General features: G+C 70.3%; 1 protein-coding gene across 1 annotated transcript in view; it reads right to left on the bottom strand.

The window, feature by feature from the left end:
• Positions 1-333, bottom strand: part of ATP4B (ATPase, H+/K+ exchanging, beta polypeptide) — a 5,283-nt gene that overhangs the window by 2,543 nt on the left and 2,407 nt on the right. The window lies entirely within an intron of this gene.

The following is a 333-nucleotide window of genomic DNA, read 5'->3' as shown; positions in this document are numbered from 1 at the left end:
GGCCCAGGGTAGCACCCGCCTCACTCACAGGGACCCCAGCCTTCCTGCTCTGCGTGCCCACCAGGGAACAGCCCCCGGCTGGACCAGGCTGAGCGCAGAGCGCAGGTCTATGGCCTCCGCCGCCTCTCGGAGAGGAAAGTGAACAGTGTCGCCCCTGCCAGGTCCCGCGCCCCCTGGGTTCCTGTCCATCGTGGGCGGCCTCCAGAGGTTTGCCGAGTCCTCTCGGTCTGTCCCTCAGCGCCTGGCCCCGGCGGGTTCCCAGGTGCCCTCCCCATGCTGACCGCCTGGCTTTTCCCAGCCGTCCTGCGCACAGGACTGCCCTGGGCTCTGCGG

Source organism: Bison bison, unplaced genomic scaffold (genome assembly GCF_000754665.1).
Source record: "Bison bison bison isolate TAMUID 2011002044 unplaced genomic scaffold, Bison_UMD1.0 scf7180017864527, whole genome shotgun sequence".
NCBI lineage: Eukaryota > Metazoa > Chordata > Mammalia > Artiodactyla > Bovidae > Bison > Bison bison.
Note: the sequence above shows the minus strand (reverse complement) of the source record. Positions and strands in the feature narration are given on the sequence as shown.